Source organism: Bos grunniens, chromosome X (genome assembly GCF_055505025.1).
Source record: "Bos grunniens cultivar Pamir isolate PY7600 chromosome X, Bosgru_T2T1.0, whole genome shotgun sequence".
Lineage (NCBI taxonomy): Eukaryota > Metazoa > Chordata > Mammalia > Artiodactyla > Bovidae > Bos > Bos grunniens.
Window position 1 is genome coordinate 72,163,217 of NC_141194.1, and position 25,744 is coordinate 72,188,960.

At 41.0% G+C, this 25,744-nt stretch overlaps 1 protein-coding gene and 2 pseudogenes across 4 annotated transcripts in view; 1 reads left to right on the forward strand and 2 right to left on the reverse strand.

The window, feature by feature from the left end:
- LOC147340705 (sodium/hydrogen exchanger 2-like) overlaps positions 1 to 25,744 on the forward strand; it is a 175,528-nt gene that overhangs the window by 13,916 nt on the left and 135,868 nt on the right. The window contains exon 1 of one of the 4 annotated variants that reach the window (XM_086389893.1): positions 20,559 to 20,664. The exons of the other annotated variants lie outside the window; for them this stretch is intronic. The gene's annotated coding sequence lies outside the window, so the exon portion shown is untranslated. Of the gene's footprint in view, positions 1 to 20,558; positions 20,665 to 25,744 lie in introns of those variants that run through there. 4 annotated transcript variants of the gene reach the window in all.
- On the reverse strand, positions 4,321 to 5,794 carry LOC147340706 (zinc finger and BTB domain-containing protein 14 pseudogene; annotated as a pseudogene).
- On the reverse strand, positions 22,817 to 24,290 carry LOC147340707 (zinc finger and BTB domain-containing protein 14 pseudogene; annotated as a pseudogene).

Below are 25,744 nucleotides of genomic sequence, written 5' to 3' on the forward strand. Positions count from 1 at the left end.
AGAAATATCAATAACCTCAGATATGCAAATGACACCACACTTATGGCAAAAAGTGAAGAACAAAGTCTCTTGAGGAAAGTGAAAGAGGATAGTTGGCTTAAAACTCAACATTCAGAAAACTAAGATCATGGCATCCAGTCAGATCACTTCATGGCAAATAGATGGGTAAACAATGGAAACAGTGTCAGACTTTATTTTTGGGGGCACCAATATCACTACAGATGGTGACTGCAACCATGAATTTAAAAGATGCTTGCTTCTTTGAAGAAAAGTTATGACCAACCTAGACAGCATATTAAAAAGCAGAGACATTACTTTGGCAACAAAGGTCCATCTAGTCAAGGCTATGATTTTTCCAGTAGTCATGTATGGATGTGAGAGTTGGACTATAAAGAAAGCTGAGTGCCGAAGAATTGATGCTTTTGAACTGTGGTGTTGTAGAAGACTCTTGGGAGTCACTTGGACTGCAAGGAGATCCAACCAGTCCATCCAAAGAAAATCAGTCCTGAATATTCATTGGAAGGACTGATGTTGAAGCTGAAACTCCAATACTTTAGCCACCTGATGCAAAGAACTGACTCATTTGAAATGACCCTGATGCTGGGAAAGATTGAAGGTGGGAGAAAAAAGGGAAAACAGGATGAGATGGTTGGATGGCATCATTGACTCTATGGACATGAGTTTGAGTAAGCTCTGGGAGTTGGTGATGGACAGGCAAGCCTGTCGTGATGCAGTCCATGGAGTTGCAAAGAGTCGGACATGACTGAGCAACTGAACTGATCAGCCATATGTGCAATGAACATGCTTTATAACAGAAAGATTTTGCCTCAACCCTGTAGGGGATAATCACAAATGGAACGTTCATTCAACATCTACTAGGCTATTTCATTTGACTGATCTCAGATGATGTGATATATAGTAGAACTAGTGGATCTCAGATGAAAGAGGAATTATGTCATTAACCAGCCACAATAGCTGGATGTTTTTGTTTGAAGGATCATATATATTGAGACCTCAATAACAGTCTCTGCTGCTGGTAGATTGGGCATTTAGCAGTAAAGTAGTTATATCAGCCTTGGTTAGAGAAACCCTTTGTCTAGCTCTCAGTGCTGTCATTGTAGCCACTTTATTCATAGTTTCATTAAAAAAAAGCACTGGGATAGCCTAGGAAAGAGGTTGACTGAATCTATAGAGTTAATTGCCCTATTCACTTAAATGTTGAGAGCTTCCTGAACATTAATGTGTGTTACAAACTTTGTCATGTTTTACCCATTCTTATGTGTCATTTACATGCCTCTACCCTAAATTTCTTTGTCTCCAGTATTTTAATATTTTTATTTCCAGGACTCTTATCAGCCAGCCAAGCCATTTATCATTGCCCAAAAGTCCATGGATACACATACTTTCAGCCATTTCTCCTACATTTTATCAGTTAGCTATTGCTATATAATAAATCACTCCAAAATTCAGCTGTTTAAAACAGTAAATACATATTTTTACTCATGAGATTTTGATCAGCTAAATGATTCTGTTTTTCTAGACTATGCTTGGTTGATCTCAGTTGGTCTTATTCATGCATCTGTGGCCAACTAGTGCATCAGCTGAGAGACAGGTTGGTCTAGGGAGACTTTTCTCACATGTATGGTAATTTGTTGCCTATTGCTTAGGATAAACTGGGGCAAGGCTACATGCATCTCATCATCCAGCAAACTATCCTGGACTTATTCATATGATCATCTCAGTGTTCTGAGAGAGAGGAAAAACATAGAAAACCTCTTGAGTACTAGGCCATGAACTGGTACTTAGTACTACATCCAATAGGCCAAACAAATCATAAGGCCAGCCCAAGGATTAAAGGGGTGGAGAAATAGACTCTACCTCTTAATGGGAGGAGTTGAAAAATTAGAAAGAACAGGTTAAGGAATTGTGGTCATTTTTTCTAAATAATTTATTATATACAGCAAATTGATAACCAGGTGTACTATGTAAAACTTTTCCAAGTGGGAAAATTTTCACTTATTTCTGTCTTTTAGGGACATCTATATATATGGCTGGTAGAAACATTTACAACAGCATATTGAACCTACTATATATGAACAAGGACCTCTCTCTTTTTACAGTTGATCATATGGTACACTAGGAGAGGGAGAGGCATCAAAGCAACAGAGGTAAGTGACATGAGATCTAGGCCTTCTGTTTGTGCAACTTACTTGAGACTTTAGGACCAGTCTATTGTATTATGGATTGCTATTGACTTAGTGGATCTGATAATAACCAGTTCATGATGGTCAGCTCTAGTAGTAGTCACTGATGTCTCTTAGTCATGTGTTTAGTCTCTACTTAGGGTCTAGTGTTAGTTGCTCAGTCATGTACAACTCTTTGCAACACCAGGGACTGTAGCCCTCCAGGCTCCCCCGCCAATGGGACTCTCAAGGCAAAAATACTGGAGTGGGTAGCCATTCCTTTCTCCAGTGGATCTTACTGACCCAAGGATTGAACTCAGGTCTCCCACATCACAGGCAGATTCTTTACCAGTTGAACCACTGGGGAATCCCCTACTAGGGTCTAGTAGCATATATAGGTCTTCTTTTCAAACATCAAGTAGTTATCTGCTGCAGAAGGCATGGCCTTGTTCCACTACCCTTTGAGTCTGTGTTATAACTCTCTAATTGGGGTCATAAAATCCACACAACATCCCCATCCACTATATCTTTAACAGCATCAAATCTGCCTGGTCATATGACCTAAAACCAGGCAGCATTCACCTTCATCTTTTCCAGACCATCTGTTATAGGTCTAAAATTAAGGCCCAATATTATATGCTCCCTTGATACCTGAAACCAGTAATGCCCCAAGTGGCTTAAAGCAAAGTTTCCCTTTGTGGATAATGTCTCCTGGTCAGACCACCATCCCTATCAAGGGTGCCAGGCACAGTTCCTGCTTATCCCTGGATAGTGGGCTTCAGTTCTCTGCCAGCCATATTTATTTATTTAATATAAATTATTTATTTTAATTGGAGGCTAATTACTTTACAATATTGTAGTGGTTTTGCCATACATTGACATGAATCTGCCACGGGTGTATATATGTTCCCCATCCTGAACCCCCCTCCCACTTCCCTCCACATCCCATCCTCTGGGTCATCCCAGTGCACCAGCACCAAGCACCCTGTCTCATGCATCGAACCTGGACTGTCTGCTAGCCATAATTATCCAAACAAGCCAATTTCATGTTCTGACAAAAACTAGGCAGCATCCTACTCTCTTGACATTATAAAGCCTGCCTTCTGCAGCCCTTTCTTGTTAACTCTATTTCAGGTTGCAACACACAGGTAGTATTATGTGACATATGGTGTCCTCCTTCCTTGGGCTGTGAGTATATATGACTCTCAAACTGCTGTTAATTTCATCTGTCCAGTGTTGGTTGTGTGTTTGACCAATGCCATAATTCTAGGGTGTTCCTCACAAATGGGGATTAATGGGAAGCAATTAAAATAACCTTTCTTACTGCTCATAGCCTTACTCAAAACTGAGCCTTTTAAAAGTCTTGATAAATGGGTAAGAACACTATTTCCAAGTGTAATATACCACTACATCCAAAGTTCAATGATGACTGCCAATCACTGGATTGCTTTTACTTTGGAAGGGGATCCAATATAAGATTTCTGCCAGATGTTGAATACTCCAACCCAATTATTACCCGTGGACTGCAGAAATAACAATGACATGGGTCCATAGAATCTCTGGCTCCACTGTCAGATTGATTTAGGCCAGAATTCCATGTATCATCCCAGCCTCCTTAAACTCCCATCTTACCGAATATGTCAGGTCCTTTAAGATCAATGTCATCTCCAACTTTATATCAAAGAGTTTTTTTCCTTGAATATCTTTTGTCAGATATTAATATTGCTATATTCCTTTTAATTTTTTAAATTTTTATTTCATTCTTTGCATTTTCAGAACTTGTTTTTGTATCTGTGCACACAGTGGTCTTGGTCAATGACTCACCCATATTTTCTGCATCTACATGAAGTACTTTTGCTAAAGTTCTAAAAAATGCCTTTGTGGCCCTATGTCACATAGAATGGTGATGATCAGGAAATCCATTCACTCAATTATCATTCTATACAATGCACTCCTTGGTGCAGAAGATGGAGAGATGAATTTAAAAAAGGGAAAGAAGTCTCTCACTTCTTGAACTGGACACAGGAGTTCTCAAATTAAAACCAGAAATCATAAAAAGAGGGAGCAGGTGCTTACTGGCAACATGAATACTAGACACCAGACTGGACAGTGAACTGTATTTCCTTGCGAAGTTTTCAAAACACTCAACCAAGCACTGCCTTAAGTCCAGCAAGTACAATGCTCTGGAAGATTCCACCACAATGCAGTGGCTGGCATTTATGGATGAGGATGCAGGCTGAGCATTCCTGCCACAAACACTCCAGTCCCCTGATTCTAGCTGAAGGTGATGGCCTCCAGCTGCTGCTTGCCCTCTATGGCCATGGCACACTGCATGGCACTGGGGATTACCTTGTTCCACTCATTGGGCACATTGTTCTCCTGCTGCTTCAGATCAAACACCTTGGTAAAAGCCTTGGTGCAGGAGCCACACATGAAGGGCTTCTTGCCATTTTGCCTTTGCTCGTGGTCCTTGAGGTGGGACTTGTTCTTGAAGGCTTTGTTGTATATGTAACAGAGGAGGCACCTCTCCTTGCTGTGAACCCTCACATGCTTCTTTAAGTCTGGAGCATGGATGAATAACTTGCTGCACACCTTGCAGCTGTAGGGCTTGTAGCCTCCATGGGTCTTCAGGTTCTTCTTCATGTGTGCCTGGGTGGTGAAGCCTTTGGTGAACATCTTGTAGACAAAGGGCCGGTCAGCCATGTACAACTTTTTGTGCTTCCTCAGCCAGCCCTCATCTGAAAGCGTCTTCCCACAGGCCTGGCAGGTGATCTGTTCCTGGTGATGGTCATCCAATAGGTACTCAAACTTCATGTTGCTGGCAGCTGTGGTCCAGCCTGGAGTCTGTTCATCCTTCACTTTTCCCATCTCATCGTTAAATGTTAAGGCATTGAGGGGTCTGGGATCCCAGATCCTTGGACTTGGGGGTCTCCATGGATTTGAATTCCTGGCGGTAGCTGTTAACTTGCCCTACTCCTCGATCCCCAGCTCTTTCAAGACTGTTTCCTGGACTCTGAACATCATCTTGGGTGACTTACTGTCCTTCTGACTTGCAGGGGAAGGGGAAGAAATGCCTCTAGTGTGTCACTGGAGGGACTGTTGTCCGCTTTCCGAGTTCCTCCATGTCTTCATCCTGAGTGTCAGCAGCATCTCCAATGGGGTAATTGATCTTGAGGTAGTACTTGCTTTTGGATTGATCATTATTTTTGCCTGGACTGGACACATCCAACTTCTGAGAACAGTTTATCAAAAAATCAGATACCAAGAATCTGACCCGATGACATCATTAAGTTAACATTTTTTTCCCCAACAGAAACCTTTAACCATTTACATATAATTCAAGACCTCTTCAAATATATCAGAATGGAAAAAAATCTGTTCCTATTACTGAAGAGATATCAACCTCAAGCTTATCGAAAAGCTTTCTAAAATAGGTACCACAGGGGGCAATGGTATATCTGTGTGCTCTGAACTTTACATCATCAGCCACAATTGCAATATTGAAAAATTCTCCTTCCAGGTTTTGCTCATGTAGTGTCTTCAGAGACAGAGTTTTATGATCTTCATCATATTTAATGGATGGTTTCAAACATACTGATTGAAAATTCCATGAACGCCCAAGACGATGGAGGAATAGTACGAGGAGACCACTTTCTTCCCCGCAAATTCATCAAAAGAATTTGAATGCTGAGCAACTTTCACAAAACAACTTTTGAATGCTGGCAGAGGACACCAGACACCCAGAAAGGCAGCCTATTCTCTTCAAAATGAGGTAGGACACTTCAGTGTCTGGTTTCCGCCCTGCAGCAGATGAATGGATAAGAAAGCTGTGGTACACATACACAATGGAGTATTACTCAGCCATTAAAAAGAATACATTTGAATCAGTTCTAATGAGGTGGATGAAACTGGAGCCTATTATACAGAGTGAAGTAAGCCAGAAGGAAAAACACCAATACAGTATACTAACGCATATATATGGAATTTAGAAAGATGGTAACAATAACCCTGTGTACGAGACAGCAAAAGAGACACTGATGTATAGAACAGTCTTATGGACTCTGTGGGAGAGGGAGAGGGTGGGAAGATTTGGGAGAATGGCATTGAAACAGGTAAAATATCATGTATGAAACGAGATGCCAGTCCAGGTTCGGTGCATGATACTGGATGCTTGGGGCTAGTGCACTGGGACGACCCAGAGGGATGGTATGGGGAGGGAGGAGGGAGGAGGGTTCAGGATGGGGAACACATGTATACCTGTGGCGGAATCATTTTGATATTTGGCAAAACTAATACAATTATGTAAAGTTTAAAAATAAAAGAAAATTAAAAGCCAAAAAAAAAAAAAAAAATGAGGTAGGACAAAATACAAAACATTAAAAAAAGAGAGACAAAAGAATTAGGGATGGAGACCCATCCTGGGGAGGGAGTCATGAAGAAGTTTCCAAACAGTAGGAAACCCTCTCACAGGCAGGTCTGGGGGTAGTTTCGGAATCTTAGAGGGCAACATAACTGGGAGGGAAAAGCACTACAGAATATGTGACTAACCGCAACTCCCAGAGGAGAAGAAGCCCAGATGCTCGCCTCTGCCACCAGTGAGCAGGGGCTGGACAGGGAGGCATGGACTGCATCATTGGTGCTTAGGGTAAGGACCAGGTCTGAATGCCCTGAAGACAATCTGAGGGAGCTAAAGTGAGATAGCAACCCAAACTGTGGCATTGCCAGAGGTGGGAGGTTGGGGGAAAGAGAACTTTCCCTTGAAAGGTGCTAACAAGCAGCCAGGCTGCTCAAAGAAGAAAGGATTGAGTGAATACCAAAGGAGAGCTAGCTGGCTGCTAATAGGGCCCTTTCCCCCGGCTGAAAGCAGAGACTCAGGTGTAGGACAGCCAGAGCCAAAAGGCGAGGGGCAATCTCGGCCCCAGAGACCGGCATCCTTCACCACATTCTGAGCAGGCTCCCAGTTGCTAACCACGTCTTCCTGGGATCCTGGATGGTTAGCATCTGCCATCAGGGTCACAGCCTGAGATCAGCTCCTCAGAGGAGACACATGGCATACCTGAGACAGTGCTCTCATGGCACATGGGGGAAACCTAGAAGCTGGGACAGGGGAGGTGATTAAGATGCATGGCCCACCTGGGACAGTGTGGCCACCAAGCACCTGACCTACTGAGCTGCTTGGACCTGGGAAGGGCACAAAACAAATGCCCAACTTAGTCTGTACCCTTGTGGAGTACCAAAAAACCTGAACCTAAGCAGCCTAGACCTGGGAAATGCACTAAATGCATTGGACAGTGGCCATGCAGAGTACCCTGGAGCTTGAGCAGTATAGAGCCAGAAAGCACATGCCACGAACTGGGGCAAACCCAGTGTGGTCCATACACTGAGAACACACCCCACACACACCAGCAATATTTTTTGAAGTGTCCCTCCCTCCCCACAACACAACTGAACAAGTGAACCTAAATAAATGACCACCTGTGGCCCCTTGTGTCAGGGAGGAAATTAGACTCTGAAGAGACTTGCAAACAGAGGAAGTTAAAATAAACAAAGAAGAGGGAACGGCTCTGGAAGTGACAGGTGCAACAGATTAAAACCCTGTAGTTAACATTGACTAAACATCAGAGGGGGACTATAGACCCCCTCCGAAAACAAGTACAAGCTGGAAAAAGGAACTATCTGAAACTGTACTGAGGCCACACTGCCCAAAACATCTCCAGAGAAATTCCGAGATATATTTTTACTGTAATCACTTTTTAATATATTTTTTTAAAAAATTAAGCTCTTTATTAGTCTCTTAATTTTCATTTTTAAACCTACTATAATCTCACAAAAGAGACCTTTTTTTACAGTTGATTTCATATTTTTTTTATAATTTTTGTGATTGATTCTGTTTTCTATTTTTAATATAGTGTCTTTGAGAGTCTATTTCTACTTGAGATTTTTAATTTTTGCTTTTTGGTATTATCAATTTTTTACCTTTAAGAATCTAATCTTCAGTACCAATTTTCACTTAGGGGTGTGATTAACTGCTTGGTTGCTCTCTTCACTTTTGACTCTCCCTTTTCTCCCCCAGGTTACCTCTATCTTCTCCCTCATCCTACTTTCCTCTACTTAACTCTGTGAATCTCTATGGGTGTTCCAGATTGTGGAGAGCACCTAGGGAAATGATTACTGGCTAGACTGGTCTCTCCCCTTTTGACTTCCCCTCTTCTCCTCCTGGTCACCTCTATCTCCCTCTTCCCTATTCTCTTCTCCATGTAACTATGTGAAACTCTCTGAGTGTCCCTCGCTGTGGAGAATTGTTTCAACAATAACCTAGACGTTTTATCATCTGTGCTGTATGGATGGAGAAGTATTGAGCCTAATGTTAGAATAAAACTGAAAGCCAGAGGAAGGAGGTTTAAATCCAAAACTTGAAAACATCAGAGAACTCCTGACTCCCACAAACATTAATCAACAACAGCTCCTCTAAAAGCCTCCATACCTACACAGAAACCAAGCTCCACCCAAGAGCCAACAAGTTCCAGAGCAAGAAATACCATGCTAATTCGCCAGCAACACAAAAACAGAGACCTGAGCATTAAAATACAGGCTTCCTGAAGTCACATCAAACCCATAGCAAACCAACACTCACTACTGGTCACTACACTGCACTCCTGGGAGAAGAGATCCAGCTTCACCCACCAGAAAACAGATGCAAGCTTCCCTAGCTAGGAAACCTTGACAAGCCACTAGTCCAACCCCACTCACAGGGAGGAACCACCACAATAAAGAGGAAACACAAACTTCCAGCCTACAGAAAGGCCACCCCAAGCACAGCAATCTAAACAAAAAGAAAAATCAGAGAAATATTCAGCAGGCAAAGAGGCATGATAAATGCCCACCAAACCAAAGAGGAGATAGGGAGTCTACCTGAAAAATAATTCAGAATAATGATAGTAAAAGTGATCAAAAATCTTTAAAACAAAATGGAGTGACAGATAAATAGACTAGAGACAAGGATTGAGAAGATGCAAGAAATGTTTCACAAGGACCTAGAATAAATAAAAATGTCAATCAATAATGAATAATGCAATAACTGAGATCAAAAGCACTCTGCAGGTAACCAAGAGCAGAATAACTGAGGCAGAAGATAGGATATGTGAGGTGGAAGATAGGATGGTAGAAATAAATGAAGCAGAGAGGGGAAAAAAAAAAAAAGAATTAAAAGAAATTAGGAAAACTTCAGAGACTTCTGGGACAATGTTAAACACACCAATATTTGAATCATAGGAGTCCCAGAAGAAGAACAAAGAAAGGGCATGGGAAAATACTTGAGGAGATAATAGTTGAAAACCTCACTAAAATGGGGAAGGGAATAGTCACCCAAGTCCAAGAAACTCAGAGAGTCCCAAACAGGATAAACCTAAGCCAAAATACGCCAAGACACATATTAATCAAATCCACTAAGATAAAATACAAAGAGCAACTATTAAAAGCAGCAAGGGAAAAGCAACAAATAATACACAAGGGGATTCCCATAAGGATGACAGCTGATCTTTCAATAGAAACTCTTCAGGCCATAAGGGAATGGCAGGCCATACCTAAAGTGATGAAAGAGAAAATACATATTAAAAACGAATATTACTCAGCTGTTAAAAAAGCACATTTGAATCAGTTCTATTGAGGTGGATGAAGCTGGAGCCTATTATACAGAGTGAAGTAAGTCAGAAAAAGATACACCAATAGATTATATTAACGCATATACATATCAAATTTAGAAAGATGGTAACAGTGACCCTATATGCAAGACAGCAAAAGAGACACAGATGTACAGAACAGACTGTTGGACTCTGTGGGAGAAGGCAAGGGTGGAATGCTTTGAAAGCATAGCATTGAAACATGTATATTATCATATGTGAAATAGATTGCCAGTCTAGGTTTGATGCATGAGGCAGGGTGCTCAAGGCTGTTGCACTGGGATGACCCTGAAGGATGGGGTGGGGAGGGAGGTAGGAAGGAAGGTCAGGATGGGGAACACATGTACACCCATGGCTGATTCATGTGAATGTATGGCAAAAACAACCACAATATTGTAAAGTAATCAGGCTCCAATTAAAGTTTAAAAAAACAAAAAAAACACAACCTACGGCCCAGATTACTATATCCAGGAAGGATCTCATTCCAATATGAAGGATAAATCAAAAGCTTTACAGACAAGCAAAAGCTGAAAGAATTTAGCACCACTGAACAAGCTCTTCAACAAATGCTAAAGGATCTTCTCTAGACAGGAAACAGAGAAGGTTTGTAAACTCAAAAGAAAAACAACAAAATAAATGGCAACAGGATCATACTTACTAATAATTACCTTAAATGTAAATGGGTTGAATGTCCCAACCAAAAGACAAAGACTGCCTGAATTGATACAAAAACAAAACTCCTATATATGCTGTCAACAAGATACCCACCTCAAACCAAGGGACACAAACAGACTGAAAGTGAAAGGTTGGAAAATGATATTTCATGCAAATGGAGACCAAAAGAAAGCAGGAGTAGCAATACTCATATCAGAGAAAAAAGACTTTGAAATAAAGGCCATCAGATCAGATCAGATCAGTCGCTCAGTCGTGTCCGACTCTTTGCGACCCCATGAATCGCAGCACGCCAGGCCTCCCTGTCCATCACCAACTCCTGGAGTTCACTCAGACTCACGTCCATCGAGTCAGTGATGCCATCCAGCCATCTCATCCTCTGTCGTCCCCTTCTCCTCTTGCCCTCTATCCCTCCCAGAATCAGAGTCTTTTCCAATGAGCCAACTCTTCGCATGAGGTGGCCAAAGTACTGGAGTTTCAGCTTTAGCATCATTCCTTCCAAAGAAATCCCAGGGCTGATCTCCTTCAGAATGGACTGATTGGATCTCCTTGCAGTCCAAGGGACTCTCAAGAGTCTTCTCCAACACCACAGTTCCAAAGCATCAATTCTTCGGCACTCAGCCTTCTTCACAGTCTAACTCTCACATCCATACATGACCACAGGAAAAACCATAGCCTTGACTAGATGAAACTTTGTTGGCAAAGTAATGTCTCTGCTTTTCAATATGCTATCTACGTTGGTCATAACTTTCCTTCCAAGGAGTAATGCGTCTTTTAATTTCATGGCTGCAGTCACCATCTGCAGTGGTTTTGGAACCCAGAAAAATAAAGTCTGACACTGTTTCTACTGTTTCCCCATCTATTTCCCATGAAGTGATGGGGTCGGATGCCATGATCCTCGTTTTCTGAATGTTGAGCTTTAAGCCAACTTTTTCACTCTCCACTTTCACTTTCATCAAGAGGCTTTTGAGTTCCTCTTCACTTTCTGCCATAAGGGTGGTGTCATCTGCATATCTGAGGTTATTGATATTTCTCCCAGCAATCTTGATTCCAGCTTGTGTTTCTTCCAGTCCCGCGTTTCTCATGATGCACTCTGCATATAAGTTAAATAGGCACGGTGACAATATACAGCCTTGACGTACTCCTTTTGCTATTTGGAACCAGCCTGTTGTTCCATGTCCAGTTCTAACTGTTGCTTCCTGACCTGCATACAAATTTCTCAAGAGGCAGATCAGGTGGTCTGGTATTCCCTTCTCTTTCAGAATTCTCCACAGTTTATTGTGATCCACATAGTCAAAGGCTTTGGCATAGTCAATAAAGCAGAAATAGATGTTTTTCTGGAACTCTCTTGTTTTTTACATGATCCAGCAGATGTTGGCAATTTGATCTCTGGTTAATCTGCCTTTTCTAAAACCAGCTTGAACATCAGGAAGTTCATGGTTCACACATTGCTGAAGCCTGACTTGGAGAATTTTGAGCATTACTTTACTAGCGTGTGAGATGAGTGCAATTGTGCGGTAGTTTTAGCATTCTTTGGAATTACCTTTCTTTGGGATTGGAATGAAAACTGACCTTTTCCAGTCCTGTGGGCACTGCTGAGTTTTCCAAATTTCCTGGCATATTGAGTGCAGCACTTTCACAACATCATCTTTCAGGATTTGGAATAGCTCAACTGGAATTCTATCACCTCCACTAGCTTTGTTCATAGTGATGCTTTGTAAGGCCCACTTGACTTCACATTCCAGGATGTCTGGCTGTAGGTCAGTGAACACACCATTGTGATTATCTGGGTCATGAAGATCTTTTTTGTACAGTACTTTTGTGTATTCTTGCCATCTCTTCTTAATGTCTTCTGCTTCTGTTAGGTCCATACAATTTCTGTCCTTTATTGAGCAAAAAAGACAAAGAAGAATACCACTTAATGATCAAAGGATCAATCCAAGAAGATATAACAATTATAAATACATATGCACCCAATGTAGAAGCACCTCAATACATAAGACAGATGCCAACAAGTATGAAAAGGGAAATTAACAGTAACATAATAATAGTGGGAGTCTTTAATACCCCACTCACACCTATAGATAGATCAACCAAACAGAAAAGTAGCAAGGAAACACATACTTCAAATGATTCAATGGACCAGTTGGCCCTAATTTATATCTATAGGACATTTCACCCTCAAACGATGGATTTCACCATTTTCTCAAGTGCACATAGAACATTTTCAAGGATAGATCACATCCTGCACCATAAATCTACCTTGGCAAATTAAACAAAAAATGAAATTATTTCAAGCATCTTTTCTGATCACAATGTTGTAAGATAAGATGTCAAATACAAGAATAAAGCTATTAAAAATACAAACATATGGAGGCTAAACAACACGCTTCTGAATAACCAGAAAATCATGGAAAAAATCAAAAAGGAAATAAAAATGTGATATGCATAGAAACAAACGATAATGAAAACACAGCAACCCAAAACCTATGGGATTCAATAAAAGCAGTGCTAAGGGGCAGGTTCATAGCCATATAAGCTTATGTCAAGAAACAAGAGGAAAAGCAAATAAATAATCTAACATTACACCTAAAGCAACTAGCAAAAGAAGAAATGAAGAGCCCCAGGGTTAGTAGAAGGAAAGAAATAAAAAAATTATGGCAGAAATAAATGAAAAGGAAACATAGAAGACTACAGCAAAAATCAACAATGCTGAAAGCTGTTTCCTCAAGAAGATAAATAAATTAGACAAACCATTAGCTATACTCATCAAGAACAAAAGGGAGAAGAATCAAATCAACAAAATTAGAAATGAAAATGGGGAAATCACAACAGACAACAAAGAAATACAAAGGATTATAAGAGACTACTATCAGCAAGTATATGCCAATGAAATGGTCAACTTGGAAGAAATGGATGAATTCTTAGAAAAATATAACCTTCCATAACTGAGCCAGGGATAAATAGAAAAACTTAACAGACTCTCACAAGCATGGAAATAGAAACTGTAAACAAAACTCTTCCAACAAACAAAAGCCCAGGACCAGATGTCTTCACAGATGAATTCTACCAAAAATTTAGAGAAGAGTTAACACCTATCCTACTCAAACTCTTCCAGAAAATTACAGAGGAAGGAAAACTGCCAAATCTATTCTATGAGGCCACCATCACCCTAATACAAAAACGAGACAAAGATGCCACAAAGAAAGAAAACCACAGGCCCACATCACTGATGAGCATAGATATAAAAATCCTCAACAAATTTCTAACAAACAGAATCCAACAACATATTAAAAAGATCATATATCCTGATCAATGGGCTTTATTCTATGGATACAAGAATTATTAAGTATTCACAAATCAATGTGATACACCACATTAACAAATTTAAAGATAAAAACCATATGATTATTTCAATAGATGCCAAGAAAGCCTTTGACAAAATTCAACACCAATTTATGACCAAAACTCTCAGGGAAGTAGTCATATAAGGAACATACCTCAACATAATAAAAGCCATATATGACAAACCCACAGCAAACATCATTCTTAATGGTGAAAAATTGAAATAATTTTCCTTAAAGTCAGAAATAAGACAATGGTTCCCACTCTCACCATTATTATTCAAAATAATTTTGAAGGTTTTAGACAAAGCAATCAGAGAAGGAAAAGAAATAAATGTAATCCAGATTGGAAAAAAAGTAAAACTCTCACTATTTACAAATAACATGATCCTCTACATAGAAAATGCTAAAGACGCCACCAGAAAATTACTAGAGCTGATCAATGAATGTAGTAAAGTTGTAGGATACAAAATTAATACAGAGAAATCCCTTGAATTTCTATACAATAACAATGAGAAAACAGAAAGAGAAATTAAAGAAACAATCCCAATCACCATTGCGATGAATAGAATAAAATACTTAGAAATAAATCCATCTAAAGAAACAAAAGATCTATATATAGAAAACTGTAAAATACTGATGAAATAAATCAAAGTTGACACAAATAGATGGAGAAATATACTATGTTCACGGATCTGAAGAATCAATATAGTGAAAATAAGTATACTACTCAAAGCAATCTACAGGTTCAATGCAATCCCTACAAAGCTACTAATGGTATTTTTCACAGAACTACAACAAATAATTTCACAATTTGTATGGAAATACAAAAAACCTCAAATAGCCAAAGCAATCATTAAGAAGAATGAAACTGGAAGAATCCACCTGCCTAACTTCAGAGTATACAACAAAGCTACAGTCATTAAGATAGTATTGTACTTGCACAAAGACAGAAATATAGATCAATGGAACAAAATAGAAAGCCCAGAGTTAAATCCACACACCTATGGACACCTTATCTTTGTCAAAAGAGGCGAGGATATACGATAGAGAAAAGAAAGTCTCTTTATCAAGTGGTGCTGGGAAAACTGGTCAACCACTTGTAAAAGAATGAAACTAGAACACTTTCTAACACCACACACAAAGATAAACTCAAAATGAATTAAAGATCTAAATGTAAGACCAGAAACTATAAACTCCTAGAGGAAAATATAGGCAAAACATTATCTGCCATAAATCACAGCAAGATCCTCTATGACCCTCCTCTGATAATACTGGAAATAAAAACATAAACAAATGGGACATAATTAAACTTAAAAGCTTTTGCACAATGAAGGAAGCTGAGTTTACTTTTTACTTTTGGCAGGTAAACCCAAGCTCCCTGGAGCAGAGAGCGTGTTGAAGCTCTGCTTGATTGCTCTTTTCTGTAATGGAAAGTGTTATTTTTCAGGCTACATGCAACAGTGGACTGTATAAACCAGTATTTCATCCCTTTCTTGATCCAGTGAGAGAGAGAGAGAGGTGTTATCAGTTTGTTTTTCTTCCTATTTCAAAAAGCAATTCTTGAGTTTTTGTTTCTGTTTTAATGAAAAAGACAAACCCCACGTTGATCTTGATCAAATGCGTTTTGCACATGTGTGAAGCCTCCGTTTCTGCAGCGGCCCTTAAAGGGGTGGTTCGCTGCTCCCATCAGGGGTCTCCCAGGCCTGCCCGTATCTCCCGCCTCGGCCAAGCCCACCTGGCGCTGCATTTGCCTGTGATGCCCGCTGTGAGTGGTGGGCTGGATGGGTGACCTTTGCCTTCTCTGCCCACGCGCTTGTCCTCTGGTAGTCCCTGCAGACCACTCCAGGCAGAAGAGGAGGCCACAGGGGACTGCCAAGCAGCAGCATTAACCCTCTGGGCTCAGCCCCAAGGAGGGCCCCAGGCCCTTTTTATCCACTACTTCTGTCTCTCTCTCTCTCTCTCTCTCTCTCTCTCTGTGGCTGAGGGAGCAGGCCCAGTGGCTGGGGAAGTTTAGATGGAGGCCGCAGCCCTGCCTCCCAGGTCTCCTCCCCCACCCTGGCTGTTGCTTGGGTTCCAGCTGCCACTCCCAGCCCCTCAACCAGTGGAAGCCGGCCCTGTGCGCACCTTGCCCATGCCTTGGATTAAGAAACTCATCCATTTCAGTCCCAGGGGGTGGGGGGATGGGGCAGCAAGGGCGGACAGGGAAAGGGGTGTGAGGCCTGTCCATCCCGCCACCCAAGCCTCACACCTCCACCTGCAGTTTACTTTTCCCTCACTAACAACCAGTATTTTAGTTGGTATAGATTGTTTGTCTGGTGGGATTATCTAAACTTTCAACCTTAAGAGGTCTGAGTCCTTAGTTGACTTGCCCTTGCCTGGGTACAGTAATTATAATAATCTATCAATCATCATTATGAGGTGTGGAAACCCAAAAAGACATGCTAGTAAAATTCCATGAGTTCTAGAAATGTCTCCTTATTTCAATTATATAGGAGTAAATTTAAGCTTTCATAGTAATTAGAGAGTCATTTCCTAGGCAGGTTGATAAGAAGTCTAGGGGTTCCCAAGGAGAGAGGGGTCTGGAATTCTCAAGAGGAAGAAAGGACAAACTTTTTTTTCCCTCTACATTCCTTAGGATTATATAACAATAATGTATCCTGGTTGGGGACAGTCTCTGAGAAAAACCTGGCTAATCCTGTTATCTTAAAATGTAAATTATAGGAGTAGGTCTAGTGAGGTTTTTACAACCTCCAGACATTCTTTTGATTCACTGTAATAACTAATTAGAGAGTATGTAACTCCATTGCTAACACTAGCAAGGGGGTGCTCTTTCTGCCTCTTTCTGATACCTATGTCAGAAGCTTTCTCTGTCTCCTGTATACTTTAATAAAAATTTATTACACGAAGCTCTGAGCAATTAAGCCTCATCTCTGGCCCCAGATTGAATTCTTCTCCTCCAGAGGCCAAGAATCCCTGCATCTTTTCGTGTGTCAGCAACAACCTTTCAGTAATAGGGTCAATTCATACCATAAAATCAACTTCTTTCTTTGTTTGCTAGTTTACTTTTATGAGAATTCATAACTGGCTAGGTAAGAGTTGTTCCATGTTCAATGGCACCCTATACACTCCCCTTTTTTAGAAGCATTGTCCCCTAACAAAAACCAGGGCTTTGAACCTGGAAGAGCCTAAGAATTTAGGAATAGAAAGTCATAGCCCACAAGTGTTGGAGACAGGAGCCAATCCCAATATTCACTGGACCAATTTATTCTAAGTATTGAGGATAAGAACCATATATTAGCTATATTTGAAGAAAGTAGGGAAAACCACTAGGCCATTCATGTATGACCTAAATCAAATCCCTTATGATTATACAGTGGAAGTGACAAATGTATTCAAGTGATTAGAACTGATAGACAGAGTGCCTGAAGAACTATGAATGGAGGTTCATGACATTGTACTGGGGGCAGTGATCAAGACCATCTCCAAGAAAAAGAAATGCAAAAAAGGCAAAATGACTGTCTGAGGAGGCCCTACAAAGAGCTGAGAAAAGAAAAGACACAAAGGGCAAAGGAGAGAAGGAAAGATATACCCATTTTAATGCAGAGTTCCAAAGAATAGCAAGAAGAGATAAGAAAGCCTTCCTCAGTGATCAATGCAAAGAAATAGAGGAAAAGAATAGAATGGAAAAGACTAGAGACCCTTTGAAGAAAATTAGAGATATGAAGGGAACATTTCAAGCAAAGATGAGTACAATAAAGGACAGAAATGGTATGGATATAAGAGAAAGAGACGATATTAAAAAGAGGTGACAAGAATACACAAAAGAATTATCAAAAAAAAAAAAAAAAAGGTCTTCATGATCCATATAATCACGATGGTATTGTCACTAACCTAGAGCCAGACATCCCAGAATGGGAAGGCAAGTGGCCCTTGGAAAGCACCACTACGAACAAAGCTATTGGAAGTGATGGAACTGCAGTTGAGCTCTTTAAAATCCTGAAAGGTGATGCTGTGAAAGTGCTGCACTCAATATGCCAACAATTTGGAAAGCTCAGCAGTGGCCACAGGACTGGAAATGGTCAGTTTTCACTCCAATCCCAAAGAAAGGCAATGCCAAAGAATGATCAAATTACCACACAATTGCACTCATCTCACAGGCTAGTAAAGTAATGTTCAAAATTCTCCAAGCCAGGCTTGAACAGTATGTGAACTGTGAACTTCCAGGTGTTCAAGCTGGTTTTAGAAAAGGCAGAGGAACCAGAGATCAAATTGCCAACATCTGTTGGGTCATTGAAAAAGCAAGAGAGCCCCAGAAAAACATCTATTTCTGCTGTATTGACTATGCTAAAGCCTTTGATTGTGTGGATCACAACAAACGTGGAAAATTTTTAAAGTGATGGGAATAGCATACCACCTTACCTCCCTCCTGAGAAAACTGTATGCAGGTCAAGAAGCAATGATTAGAACTGGACATGGAATAACAGACTGGTTTGAAATCAAGAAAGCAGTGCATCAAGGCTGTATATTGTCACTCTGCTTATTTAACTTACATGCAGTGTACATCATGAGAAATGCTGAGCTGGATGAAGCACAATCTGGAATCAAAATTTCTGGGAGAAATATCAATAACCTCAGATATGCAAATGACACCACACTTATGGCAAAAAGTGAAGAACAAAGTCTCTTGAGGAAAGTGAAAGAGGATAGTTGGCTTAAAACTCAACATTCAGAAAACTAAGATCATGGCATCCAGTCAGATCACTTCATGGCAAATAGATGGGTAAACAATGGAAACAGTGTCAGACTTTATTTTTGGGGGCACCAATATCACTACAGATGGTGACTGCAACCATGAATTTAAAAGATGCTTGCTTCTTTGAAGAAAAGTTATGACCAACCTAGACAGCATATTAAAAAGCAGAGACATTACTTTGGCAACAAAGGTCCATCTAGTCAAGGCTATGATTTTTCCAGTAGTCATGTATGGATGTGAGAGTTGGACTATAAAGAAAGCTGAGTGCCGAAGAATTGATGCTTTTGAACTGTGGTGTTGTAGAAGACTCTTGGGAGTCACTTGGACTGCAAGGAGATCCAACCAGTCCATCCAAAGAAAATCAGTCCTGAATATTCATTGGAAGGACTGATGTTGAAGCTGAAACTCCAATACTTTAGCCACCTGATGCAAAGAACTGACTCATTTGAAATGACCCTGATGCTGGGAAAGATTGAAGGTGGGAGAAAAAAGGGAAAACAGGATGAGATGGTTGGATGGCATCATTGACTCTATGGACATGAGTTTGAGTAAGCTCTGGGAGTTGGTGATGGACAGGCAAGCCTGTCGTGATGCAGTCCATGGAGTTGCAAAGAGTCGGACATGACTGAGCAACTGAACTGATCAGCCATATGTGCAATGAACATGCTTTATAACAGAAAGATTTTGCCTCAACCCTGTAGGGGATAATCACAAATGGAACGTTCATTCAACATCTACTAGGCTATTTCATTTGACTGATCTCAGATGATGTGATATATAGTAGAACTAGTGGATCTCAGATGAAAGAGGAATTATGTCATTAACCAGCCACAATAGCTGGATGTTTTTGTTTGAAGGATCATATATATTGAGACCTCAATAACAGTCTCTGCTGCTGGTAGATTGGGCATTTAGCAGTAAAGTAGTTATATCAGCCTTGGTTAGAGAAACCCTTTGTCTAGCTCTCAGTGCTGTCATTGTAGCCACTTTATTCATAGTTTCATTAAAAAAAAGCACTGGGATAGCCTAGGAAAGAGGTTGACTGAATCTATAGAGTTAATTGCCCTATTCACTTAAATGTTGAGAGCTTCCTGAACATTAATGTGTGTTACAAACTTTGTCATGTTTTACCCATTCTTATGTGTCATTTACATGCCTCTACCCTAAATTTCTTTGTCTCCAGTATTTTAATATTTTTATTTCCAGGACTCTTATCAGCCAGCCAAGCCATTTATCATTGCCCAAAAGTCCATGGATACACATACTTTCAGCCATTTCTCCTACATTTTATCAGTTAGCTATTGCTATATAATAAATCACTCCAAAATTCAGCTGTTTAAAACAGTAAATACATATTTTTACTCATGAGATTTTGATCAGCTAAATGATTCTGTTTTTCTAGACTATGCTTGGTTGATCTCAGTTGGTCTTATTCATGCATCTGTGGCCAACTAGTGCATCAGCTGAGAGACAGGTTGGTCTAGGGAGACTTTTCTCACATGTATGGTAATTTGTTGCCTATTGCTTAGGATAAACTGGGGCAAGGCTACATGCATCTCATCATCCAGCAAACTATCCTGGACTTATTCATATGATCATCTCAGTGTTCTGAGAGAGAGGAAAAACATAGAAAACCTCTTGAGTACTAGGCCATGAACTGGTACTTAGTACTACATCCAATAGGCCAAACAAATCATAAGGCCAGCCCAAGGATTAAAGGGGTGGAGAAATAGACTCTACCTCTTAATGGGAGGAGTTGAAAAATTAGAAAGAACAGGTTAAGGAATTGTGGTCATTTTTTCTAAATAATTTATTATATACAGCAAATTGATAACCAGGTGTACTATGTAAAACTTTTCCAAGTGGGAAAATTTTCACTTATTTCTGTCTTTTAGGGACATCTATATATATGGCTGGTAGAAACATTTACAACAGCATATTGAACCTACTATATATGAACAAGGACCTCTCTCTTTTTACAGTTGATCATATGGTACACTAGGAGAGGGAGAGGCATCAAAGCAACAGAGGTAAGTGACATGAGATCTAGGCCTTCTGTTTGTGCAACTTACTTGAGACTTTAGGACCAGTCTATTGTATTATGGATTGCTATTGACTTAGTGGATCTGATAATAACCAGTTCATGATGGTCAGCTCTAGTAGTAGTCACTGATGTCTCTTAGTCATGTGTTTAGTCTCTACTTAGGGTCTAGTGTTAGTTGCTCAGTCATGTACAACTCTTTGCAACACCAGGGACTGTAGCCCTCCAGGCTCCCCCGCCAATGGGACTCTCAAGGCAAAAATACTGGAGTGGGTAGCCATTCCTTTCTCCAGTGGATCTTACTGACCCAAGGATTGAACTCAGGTCTCCCACATCACAGGCAGATTCTTTACCAGTTGAACCACTGGGGAATCCCCTACTAGGGTCTAGTAGCATATATAGGTCTTCTTTTCAAACATCAAGTAGTTATCTGCTGCAGAAGGCATGGCCTTGTTCCACTACCCTTTGAGTCTGTGTTATAACTCTCTAATTGGGGTCATAAAATCCACACAACATCCCCATCCACTATATCTTTAACAGCATCAAATCTGCCTGGTCATATGACCTAAAACCAGGCAGCATTCACCTTCATCTTTTCCAGACCATCTGTTATAGGTCTAAAATTAAGGCCCAATATTATATGCTCCCTTGATACCTGAAACCAGTAATGCCCCAAGTGGCTTAAAGCAAAGTTTCCCTTTGTGGATAATGTCTCCTGGTCAGACCACCATCCCTATCAAGGGTGCCAGGCACAGTTCCTGCTTATCCCTGGATAGTGGGCTTCAGTTCTCTGCCAGCCATATTTATTTATTTAATATAAATTATTTATTTTAATTGGAGGCTAATTACTTTACAATATTGTAGTGGTTTTGCCATACATTGACATGAATCTGCCACGGGTGTATATATGTTCCCCATCCTGAACCCCCCTCCCACTTCCCTCCACATCCCATCCTCTGGGTCATCCCAGTGCACCAGCACCAAGCACCCTGTCTCATGCATCGAACCTGGACTGTCTGCTAGCCATAATTATCCAAACAAGCCAATTTCATGTTCTGACAAAAACTAGGCAGCATCCTACTCTCTTGACATTATAAAGCCTGCCTTCTGCAGCCCTTTCTTGTTAACTCTATTTCAGGTTGCAACACACAGGTAGTATTATGTGACATATGGTGTCCTCCTTCCTTGGGCTGTGAGTATATATGACTCTCAAACTGCTGTTAATTTCATCTGTCCAGTGTTGGTTGTGTGTTTGACCAATGCCATAATTCTAGGGTGTTCCTCACAAATGGGGATTAATGGGAAGCAATTAAAATAACCTTTCTTACTGCTCATAGCCTTACTCAAAACTGAGCCTTTTAAAAGTCTTGATAAATGGGTAAGAACACTATTTCCAAGTGTAATATACCACTACATCCAAAGTTCAATGATGACTGCCAATCACTGGATTGCTTTTACTTTGGAAGGGGATCCAATATAAGATTTCTGCCAGATGTTGAATACTCCAACCCAATTATTACCCGTGGACTGCAGAAATAACAATGACATGGGTCCATAGAATCTCTGGCTCCACTGTCAGATTGATTTAGGCCAGAATTCCATGTATCATCCCAGCCTCCTTAAACTCCCATCTTACCGAATATGTCAGGTCCTTTAAGATCAATGTCATCTCCAACTTTATATCAAAGAGTTTTTTTCCTTGAATATCTTTTGTCAGATATTAATATTGCTATATTCCTTTTAATTTTTTAAATTTTTATTTCATTCTTTGCATTTTCAGAACTTGTTTTTGTATCTGTGCACACAGTGGTCTTGGTCAATGACTCACCCATATTTTCTGCATCTACATGAAGTACTTTTGCTAAAGTTCTAAAAAATGCCTTTGTGGCCCTATGTCACATAGAATGGTGATGATCAGGAAATCCATTCACTCAATTATCATTCTATACAATGCACTCCTTGGTGCAGAAGATGGAGAGATGAATTTAAAAAAGGGAAAGAAGTCTCTCACTTCTTGAACTGGACACAGGAGTTCTCAAATTAAAACCAGAAATCATAAAAAGAGGGAGCAGGTGCTTACTGGCAACATGAATACTAGACACCAGACTGGACAGTGAACTGTATTTCCTTGCGAAGTTTTCAAAACACTCAACCAAGCACTGCCTTAAGTCCAGCAAGTACAATGCTCTGGAAGATTCCACCACAATGCAGTGGCTGGCATTTATGGATGAGGATGCAGGCTGAGCATTCCTGCCACAAACACTCCAGTCCCCTGATTCTAGCTGAAGGTGATGGCCTCCAGCTGCTGCTTGCCCTCTATGGCCATGGCACACTGCATGGCACTGGGGATTACCTTGTTCCACTCATTGGGCACATTGTTCTCCTGCTGCTTCAGATCAAACACCTTGGTAAAAGCCTTGGTGCAGGAGCCACACATGAAGGGCTTCTTGCCATTTTGCCTTTGCTCGTGGTCCTTGAGGTGGGACTTGTTCTTGAAGGCTTTGTTGTATATGTAACAGAGGAGGCACCTCTCCTTGCTGTGAACCCTCACATGCTTCTTTAAGTCTGGAGCATGGATGAATAACTTGCTGCACACCTTGCAGCTGTAGGGCTTGTAGCCTCCATGGGTCTTCAGGTTCTTCTTCATGTGTGCCTGGGTGGTGAAGCCTTTGGTGAACATCTTGTAGACAAAGGGCCGGTCAGCCATGTACAACTTTTTGTGCTTCCTCAGCCAGCCCTCATCTGAAAGCGTCTTCCCACAGGCCTGGCAGGTGATCTGTTCCTGGTGATGGTCATCCAATAGGTACTCAAACTTCATGTTGCTGGCAGCTGTGGTCCAGCCTGGAGTCTGTTCATCCTTCACTTTTCCCATCTCATCGTTAAATGTTAAGGCATTGAGGGGTCTGGGATCCCAGATCCTTGGACTTGGGGGTCTCCATGGATTTGAATTCCTGGCGGTAGCTGTTAACTTGCCCTACTCCTCGATCCCCAGCTCTTTCAAGACTGTTTCCTGGACTCTGAACATCATCTTGGGTGACTTACTGTCCTTCTGACTTGCAGGGGAAGGGGAAGAAATGCCTCTAGTGTGTCACTGGAGGGACTGTTGTCCGCTTTCCGAGTTCCTCCATGTCTTCATCCTGAGTGTCAGCAGCATCTCCAATGGGGTAATTGATCTTGAGGTAGTACTTGCTTTTGGATTGATCATTATTTTTGCCTGGACTGGACACATCCAACTTCTGAGAACAGTTTATCAAAAAATCAGATACCAAGAATCTGACCCGATGACATCATTAAGTTAACATTTTTTTCCCCAACAGAAACCTTTAACCATTTACATATAATTCAAGACCTCTTCAAATATATCAGAATGGAAAAAAATCTGTTCCTATTACTGAAGAGATATCAACCTCAAGCTTATCGAAAAGCTTTCTAAAATAGGTACCACAGGGGGCAATGGTATATCTGTGTGCTCTGAACTTTACATCATCAGCCACAATTGCAATATTGAAAAATTCTCCTTCCAGGTTTTGCTCATGTAGTGTCTTCAGAGACAGAGTTTTATGATCTTCATCATATTTAATGGATGGTTTCAAACATACTGATTGAAAATTCCATGAACGCCCAAGACGATGGAGGAATAGTACGAGGAGACCACTTTCTTCCCCGCAAATTCATCAAAAGAATTTGAATGCTGAGCAACTTTCACAAAACAACTTTTGAATGCTGGCAGAGGACACCAGACACCCAGAAAGGCAGCCTATTCTCTTCAAAATGAGGTAGGACACTTCAGTGTCTGGTTTCCGCCCTGCAGCAGATGAATGGATAAGAAAGCTGTGGTACACATACACAATGGAGTATTACTCAGCCATTAAAAAGAATACATTTGAATCAGTTCTAATGAGGTGGATGAAACTGGAGCCTATTATACAGAGTGAAGTAAGCCAGAAGGAAAAACACCAATACAGTATACTAACGCATATATATGGAATTTAGAAAGATGGTAACAATAACCCTGTGTACGAGACAGCAAAAGAGACACTGATGTATAGAACAGTCTTATGGACTCTGTGGGAGAGGGAGAGGGTGGGAAGATTTGGGAGAATGGCATTGAAACAGGTAAAATATCATGTATGAAACGAGATGCCAGTCCAGGTTCGGTGCATGATACTGGATGCTTGGGGCTAGTGCACTGGGACGACCCAGAGGGATGGTATGGGGAGGGAGGAGGGAGGAGGGTTCAGGATGGGGAACACATGTATACCTGTGGCGGAATCATTTTGATATTTGGCAAAACTAATACAATTATGTAAAGTTTAAAAATAAAAGAAAATTAAAAGCCAAAAAAAAAAAAAAAAATGAGGTAGGACAAAATACAAAACATTAAAAAAAGAGAGACAAAAGAATTAGGGATGGAGACCCATCCTGGGGAGGGAGTCATGAAGAAGTTTCCAAACAGTAGGAAACCCTCTCACAGGCAGGTCTGGGGGTAGTTTCGGAATCTTAGAGGGCAACATAACTGGGAGGGAAAAGCACTACAGAATATGTGACTAACCGCAACTCCCAGAGGAGAAGAAGCCCAGATGCTCGCCTCTGCCACCAGTGAGCAGGGGCTGGACAGGGAGGCATGGACTGCATCATTGGTGCTTAGGGTAAGGACCAGGTCTGAATGCCCTGAAGACAATCTGAGGGAGCTAAAGTGAGATAGCAACCCAAACTGTGGCATTGCCAGAGGTGGGAGGTTGGGGGAAAGAGAACTTTCCCTTGAAAGGTGCTAACAAGCAGCCAGGCTGCTCAAAGAAGAAAGGATTGAGTGAATACCAAAGGAGAGCTAGCTGGCTGCTAATAGGGCCCTTTCCCCCGGCTGAAAGCAGAGACTCAGGTGTAGGACAGCCAGAGCCAAAAGGCGAGGGGCAATCTCGGCCCCAGAGACCGGCATCCTTCACCACATTCTGAGCAGGCTCCCAGTTGCTAACCACGTCTTCCTGGGATCCTGGATGGTTAGCATCTGCCATCAGGGTCACAGCCTGAGATCAGCTCCTCAGAGGAGACACATGGCATACCTGAGACAG